At 57.8% G+C, this 6,766-nt stretch overlaps 1 protein-coding gene across 4 annotated transcripts in view; it reads right to left on the bottom strand.

The window, feature by feature from the left end:
- ACSF3 (acyl-CoA synthetase family member 3) overlaps positions 1–3,094 on the bottom strand; it is a 40,631-nt gene extending 37,537 nt beyond the window's left edge. For 3 of the 4 annotated variants that reach the window (XR_006169257.1, XR_006169258.1, XM_042821308.1), the window contains exon 1: positions 3,037–3,094. The gene's annotated coding sequence lies outside the window, so the exon portion shown is untranslated. Of the gene's footprint in view, positions 1–2,054; positions 2,199–3,036 lie in introns of all 4 variants that reach the window. The other variant, XM_042821309.1, reaches the window with a different exon arrangement.
- Between the last annotated feature and the right edge of the window lie 3,672 nt (positions 3,095–6,766).

Genomic DNA, 6,766 nt, shown 5'->3' with positions numbered 1-6,766 from the left:
AGACAGATCGATAGACAGATAGATAGACAGACAGACAGATAGATAGACAGATAGATAGATAGATAGACAGATAGAACAGGACTTAGAGACCCTTCCCTGTGCAACCTAACAATCTAACTTAAACTACAAAATAGTTGTCATCGATCCCTAATATTAGGACATGGAGTAACGGCTGCCTGCATTGCCGTTCTAACCCAGTTGTCCAACACCTTAAGAAGTTCAATCATTACAGTGGTAACTCACTCTCTGTCTGCACTTTTCTTCACATCTGCCCTGCTCTGCACTCAGTTTGACACCGAGACACAAGCACCAAGCTCCCTAAGCCCCAGCCCAGCAGAGATTTGCTTCCTACAAGCAATCTCACACCAGAGCACAGGCAAGCGCCCAGCCCCCGTGACCTGACGGCCCATCCATCACAAGCATTGCTTTGGCTCTAAAGCCTCCTTACACGACAGACCAGTCAGGAGGTTAACAACCACCAGGCAGCCACAGGCAGCAGAGCCTTCGCCACGCAGCTGCTTTCCCAGCAAGCAACAGCTGCTGGTTTGTTGTAATGCTGCTGAAAGCGCCGAGCTCAGCTGTGCCACTGGTGCAGAGCTCAGCCCAGGCACCCAGCCTGGCTTCCTCGCTGTGACAAGGTTTTTCAACAGAGAAAAGCTCCAGGAGGGAGCTGGAAGGAGCACCAGCACCACTAAAGGCTTACCAGTCATTAGACTCTTTGATTATAGGAAGATCACATGCTGGCAGAAATGTTTTGTCACCTTTCAAAGAGAAAAGGCTGTGCAGTAATTCTGGCCAGCACTTGGATCATCTCACAGGAGCGTTTGGGAGAGTGAATGCAGTGCAGGACTTGCAAGAACAGAATGGGGAGATGGATGCCTCAGCCACAGGAGCACCTTGCAAGGGAGTCCACTGGTGTGCCAGAGACAAGAGGAAGATGTGACAGACCAAGAGGAGCCTCCTCAAATCCAAAAATTCCCCCTGCACAGGGCCTGGAGCTGCAGTCAGAAGCTCAGGTGATAGCACACGCTGTCTCCTTGATGCTGGCAACTGTGATTTTTATAACACTGATAAGCCACTCCACCAACAGCTCCCAGCTCAGCTTCCCACCATGGGGAGGAGCTGGAACAAAAAGGATGCAGGGAGCTGGCAGCGACTCAGGGAAGAGCTGAGCTCAGATACTTCACTGACAGCAACAAGTGCTGTGTGCAGAGGTTGGAACTAGTTGATCATTAAGGTCCCTTCCAGCTTAAGCCATTCTATGATTCTCAGCGTTTGCTTTTGCAGAGAGGTGGCTGCAAGCCCTGCAGACTCCCTCATCCGCATTCAGAGCATTTCTCCCAGCGGAAGCTGCTTTGCAAACTTTTTCTTTTGCATATCAACCTCAATTTCTGCTTCTGCAAAAGAAACTTGTGATTTTCTGCGGAAACATGGGGGCAAAGCTCTCAACCCAAAGGGTGTCACCCGAGAGCACTCGTGATTTCTACTGTAAGGATGGAAAAAAAACAAAGCAGGTCATGACAAAACTAGCATGATATCTTTCCATTTCTCTGTACGGACTGAAATACAAAATAGAGAACGCAATCAAATCGCCTCCACCCGGCCTGTGCCCAGCACTGGCGTGCTGGTGAGATGTTAATGCCCCAGGCATTAAGAGGGGCATTAATGGGAAGTGACCGCCTGCCAGCATCACACCGTGCTGCAGTCCAGCGCAGCTAAGTGCACTTGGCATTCTTGCTTTTCCTCGCAAGGCTCTGGAGCAGGTGTTAGATGTTGCTTCAGAACAGCAGCTTCCAGAAATCACATTATCCCTGTTCCAGCACAGCGCCAGTCCGGATTTAATGGAACAATAAACAGCAGCACCTTCAGCTGGCCCTGTGCATTTATGGGCTTCACAGAAGTAGCATTCACTGTGTGTGTGTGTGTGTGTGTGAGCAGGGTCATGCCAGAGCTGTTTGCTTTACTTTGCTCAGAGATAACCAGCAACACAAGTGCTCATCTATTCTCCTGGGTAGAGGATGGTCGTCCTCTACTCCGTGCTGGTAAGACCTCACCTGGAGCACTGCACCCAGATGTGGAGTCCTCAGCACAGGATACACGTGGGCCTGCTGGAGTGTGGACAGGAGGCCACCAAAATGATCCAAGGGATGGAACACCTCCCCTGCGAGGACGGGCTGAGGGAGTTGCGGTCGTTCAGCCTAGAGAGGAGAAGGCTCCAAGCAGATCTGAGAGCAGCCTTTCATTATCTAGCAGTGGCTATAAGAAGGAAGGGGACTGACACTTCAGCAGGGTCTGTTGTGACAGGACAAGAGCAAATGGTTTCATGCTAAAAGAGGAGAAATTTAGACTGGATATAAGGAAGAAAGGTTGTTTATTTTTAACCATACAGGCAGTGAGACAGGGGCACAGGTTGTCCAGAAAGGTGGTGGATGCTCCCTCTCAGGGTCAGACCAGAGCACTGATGGAGCTGTGTGTGTCCCTGTTCATTGCAGGCAGAGGAAGCCAGGTTGTTTTTAGAGGTCCCTTCCAAATACAAACCACTCTGTGATCTCCTATGTGTGCTCGCTGCCCTGGAAGAGATGGCTCAAGCCCACCCCTGCAGGGCCGGAGCAGGAAAGGACAGCAGGGTGGGGAGCTCCTATCATCAACTCCTGGCACTGCAGAACCACCACGGGTCGTGGTAAGAAATGCCACAGCCCTGATGGAGGAAAGGCCCGGTGCTACGAGGAGGCCCAACCCGAGTGCAGGAGTTCTCCTCCCCCTCTTCACACTGGCAAACGAGGAACAGCCGCAAAACCCCTTTCCCTGCGATATTCCAACCACAAACCCACACCGCAGGGCAGCAGGGCATGGCCCGGGCCGGGCCCACACGGGAGGAAGTTGAGTGCGGGAATCCCAGCAGGCCGTGCGCCGCCAGATGAGCGAGACGTTAATTACTCCGCAATCAAAGCCTCCGCTTAACGCAGCCCCGACCCCCGCCTCCCAGCCGGCCGGCCGCAGGGCAGCGCCGGGCCCCGCAGCCCCCCAGGGCCTCACCTGGCGGCGCCGGCAATGCGCAAGGGGCGCTCCTTTGTGAGCGGGCTCCGGCGGGAACACGGCGCCCGGAACGAACGTTCCGTTGCCAAAACGTTCCGCCTCCTCCCTCCGCCCCGCGGCCTTTTGTGGGGGTTCGGCCGCACGTGGCACGCTCGCAGACACACGCAAAAGGCCGGGCAGGGGGCTCTCAGCGTGGCCGTGATGTCGCAGTGCCGCACCGTGCTGTCCCGTGGTGGCACTACGGGCTGGGGACGACGCAGGGTTCGCACCGGGGCTCTGCGGGTGCACGTGGAGGTGCGGGTCCGGGATGGAAGCACAGGGCTCCGCGGGGTACAGTGCAGACCCATGGCCTTCTGCTCCCCGTCACGGTGGGGTGACGGCGGGCCGCCCACCCCCAGCTGTGTTTCCACCGCGTGGCCCAATGAGGCCCAGCCAGGCATGGCAGGGTGGGAACGGTGTGGGGACGGCTGCGTGGCCAGGGGCTGCCCCACCGCGTTGCCCCCCAGCTCCTCAGGCTGCGCTGCTCCCCTGGGCACGGCTGGCTGTCTATTGCAAGGATTGCTCTGTTACGGCTCCTTCCTCACAGCGTGGCTCCTTCCCCAGTGCAAAGATCAACCACTGCACGGATCTGTCATTGCACAGCTCCTTCAGTGCACGGTTCCCTCTGCCCTGCACAGTTTCTTCCCCGTTACATAGCTCCATCTCATTTGCAGAGCTCTGTCCCTGTGCACAGCTCCCACTCGCAAATTCCTTTCCTATTGCACAGCTCCCCAGTGTACTGCTCTGTGTTGCACAGCTTCCTATTGCATGATGCCTTCCATATTGCACTGCTCCCCGGTGAACCTCATTGCACAGCTCCACACTGCATGGCTTCCTTCCCACTGCACAGCTGCCTTTCTATTGCATTCCTCCTTCATGCTCAGTGCAGCAGTGCTGCTGGAGGAACCCAGCCATGCGGCCCCCACCCCTCCCAGTAGGTGCCCACCTCCCCACCAGCAGGGCTCTGCCGTACCCAAGTGTCACCCTGCAGCTGCACCCACTCTGCTCCACACCGCCCTGCCACCTTCCTTCCCCTTCTTGCACTTGCCATCTGCCACCAGCCTCCCTTGCTCCCTGGCCACTGCATGCTGCACAGATTAACCCTCCTGGCAGCCGCAGGGTGGGCCCTGGTGGCACTGGAGTGTTGCTGGTCCTGACATCCCTGGGTGGTGTGGGGATGGGGTGCACAGTATGGGGACAGACATATGACAGCACAGGGTGGGATGCTGCTCTGTTACTTCGGTTTGTGTCCCAGAGTGGGGGGGACATGGCCAGCTGCCCGCATGCACAGCAGATGTCTGCCCTCTGCTGCTCCATCCCTCAGCACCTGCTGACCATTGGCCATCTGGACCCCAGATCCGCTGGGGGATGATGCTCAGCTCACTCTGATGGCCCCCACATCTGAGCCCAGGGTCCTGGGAGTGTCTGTGCCCCCACGCAGCTCTGTGTCCCCAGATGAGCCCTTTGGGGCCACCGTGGTTCTCATCCCCCCCACCCTCCTCCTTTGGTTGGGGCTGAGCCGCGCGCCCCGTGCTGTTGGGAGCGCATTGCATCAAGCAGCTCGCTGATTAATTATGGATCCAGCAGAAAGCTTTTATTGCATTAGAGTTTACTTGTGGCAACATCCGTATTTATTAAAAAAAAAAAAAAAAAAAAAAAAGGAACATTGTTAAAAATGTGGTGTAAACAACACTATTTTATGGGGAGGTTGATGTTCAGGGGAAGCACTGCAGCTGCAGCCCTGTGCCATGCAGGGGTGGCCAGGAAGGGGTAGGGCCCTACATGGGGACGCAGTGAAGGACAAGGATGTGGGGACACAGCAGTTTTGGGGCAAGGATGAGCCACCCTGGCTAGGACAGCCCAAGGCAGGGGACAGGGAGCAGCACGGAGGCACTCGGCGTGAAGTGCCACCCTAAGTGCCTCCAACCTCATGCAGAGAGGATAAGTGCAAAATGGCCCTATTATGATAATTGTGTGAAATTATGATGGATGGAGATTAGCTGCTTATTGGAGGAAATGGTGGGCACACGTGTGCCATGGCCCGGCTGGGGGACAGGAGGCGTGGGGACGAGGATACAGGAACAGGGGTTGGCCTCTGGGGCTCTTCCTATGGCCTTGCCGTCCTGGGAGCTGCTGGCTCTGGGGCTGGGGACGTGCTGCAGCACAGACAGCGGGTGCTGCACAGTAGGAGTGTGGCATAGGGATGCTGTGACCCACATGCAGCCCCAGGGGCTCCTGACGTGTTGTGCCAAGCTCAGCAAACACATCCCCAGTTAGGGGAAAGCCTGCTTAATGGGAATGGCAGGAAGCTGTGCTGTAGGGCTGTGCTGCGGAGGATGATGAGGCAGCACAGGCACCCCTGTGGATCCTCATACATGGGAGCTTGCCAGAAATGTGGCTCTCCGTGACTTGACTCCTTGACTCTTGCCCAGGTACACCTATGCACATCCCTCAGATGCAACCAAGCTCCAGCTCTGGCTGCATCCCTCTCCAAAAAGCCGCAAAGACCAGGAATTTAGGGCAGAAAGGTGAAAACTGGAGAGGTGTGGAGGGTCACAGTGCCTTCACCTGCCCTGCTGATGGCTGCTGGTCACAGCTGGGGCACGGCACGTGGACACCACATGGCACGAGGCCATAGAGGCCACCCATTGCAGCCGGGAAGGACCCCAAAGCCTCCCACCCATTGGCACAGAGCCTCTCCCCGCTTTCTCCTTCCCAATTTCCTGGGCCCCCCTCTCGCAGCAGGTGGATGCTGGGTAAGAGGTGTGTCTGGGAGCCGTGCTCACCACGCAGCGTCGCCGCACGGGTCTGCTGCCGTCGTCGCCTCCTGCTCATCGGTGTGGGGTACGCGTGGGGACGTGGGGACAGATGGGGCCGAGCCTCCCCACGTGGCACCGGGGTGCTCCGGAGAGGGATGAGGATGTGCCAAAAGGAAAGGTCCCCCGCGCGCGGCGATGGCACCGCTGCCAGATCCTCGCTCTGCGTTTTTCCTTTTTTTCCCCCCCCCCTGTTTGGCTTTTGGCAGCAGTGCTGGGAACAACAACAGCCCCCCGTGGCCCCGGCCCCGTGCCAGGGCGGGTGATGGCAGAGGGGCTCTGCTCAGCTGCGGAGCATCCCCACGCTACACGCTGCCAAGTTCCCTGCGCTGGCACCACAGGCGGCTCCGGAGGCAGCGAGGCTGGGGATGGATTGTGAAAGGGAGCGAGGAGAAAAAAAAAAATGGACGCATGCCATCGCTGGAGCGGCGAGGCTGCCAAAATGCCAGCAGGCAGCGTGGGGCCGAAGCCAGCCGGAGGGGAGAGGAGGGTCTGCAGCCCATCGTCGTGCGGCACATGGAGGACGGGCAGCGTGGCGGAGTGCCGCTTGGCCGGAGCAGGACGGATGGAGGATGATGGAGCTGGAGAGGAGGAAGGTATGACTTGCCTTCGTTTGCATGCCTGCTGGGTGCGTGGTGGTGGGCTGGATGCCCGTGGCCTCGCTGCACTGCTGGTGCCAACGTGCTCCCGACGCCTATGGAGGAAGGTATGGGGCTGTGGGTACTGGCTGTGCTGCAGGAGGGGATGTGCCTCCGCCGTGCGGTGCAGCACAGGAGGCTGCCCAGGGCCGGGGCTGGGCTTTGTCTGGCCGGGCTTTGTCTGCTGCGATGGATGGAGGCGGCAGGGCTGGGACATGAGGGGCCGGCTGGGAGCAG

This window comes from Centrocercus urophasianus, unplaced genomic scaffold (assembly GCF_019232065.1).
Source record: "Centrocercus urophasianus isolate 14NV4802_14NV808 unplaced genomic scaffold, USGS_Curo_1.0 seq_2, whole genome shotgun sequence".
In the NCBI taxonomy this organism is placed as follows: Eukaryota; Metazoa; Chordata; class Aves; order Galliformes; family Phasianidae; genus Centrocercus; species Centrocercus urophasianus.
The sequence above is the reverse complement of the archived record's forward strand: the minus strand, read 5'-3'. Positions and strand labels throughout refer to the sequence as shown.